The 358-nt window shown below is 41.1% G+C and overlaps 1 protein-coding gene across 2 annotated transcripts in view; it reads left to right on the plus strand.

The window, feature by feature from the left end:
• LOC119590579 overlaps positions 1–358 on the plus strand; it is a 5,249-nt gene that overhangs the window by 2,780 nt on the left and 2,111 nt on the right. The gene's annotated exons all lie outside the window — the stretch shown is intronic.

A 358-nucleotide genomic window follows, 5' to 3' on the forward strand; every position in this document is an offset into this window, starting at 1 on the left:
ATAGCTTTAGGCCTACGGTCCAGAGATCAAAGGATTGACGAAGCCCTGTTGGATTGGCGTCCAGGAGGGGGACTTTAAACCTCAGATGGGAATTCCAGTTGACGAAGCCCTCTGGCAGAATTAAGATTTTAGTGCATCTGAGCCATTTTGTATCAAATCAAGACAATTTTAGTTACTTGCCGGCTTGAGAATATCTGACCCAGTGTAACGAGTGGTAGGGAAAAAACAAATTTCTTCTTGGGCTCATGTTCACGGGGCTCCTTATAATAAGTAGTTACATTTTGTCCTCGGGTATTTTTTGCATTTAGTGGTACTGATATCAAAGTGCCTTCACTCTCAGAAGAAAATAAAATAAAAT

Source organism: Penaeus monodon, chromosome 27, assembly GCF_015228065.2.
Source record: "Penaeus monodon isolate SGIC_2016 chromosome 27, NSTDA_Pmon_1, whole genome shotgun sequence".
Lineage (NCBI taxonomy): Eukaryota > Metazoa > Arthropoda > Malacostraca > Decapoda > Penaeidae > Penaeus > Penaeus monodon.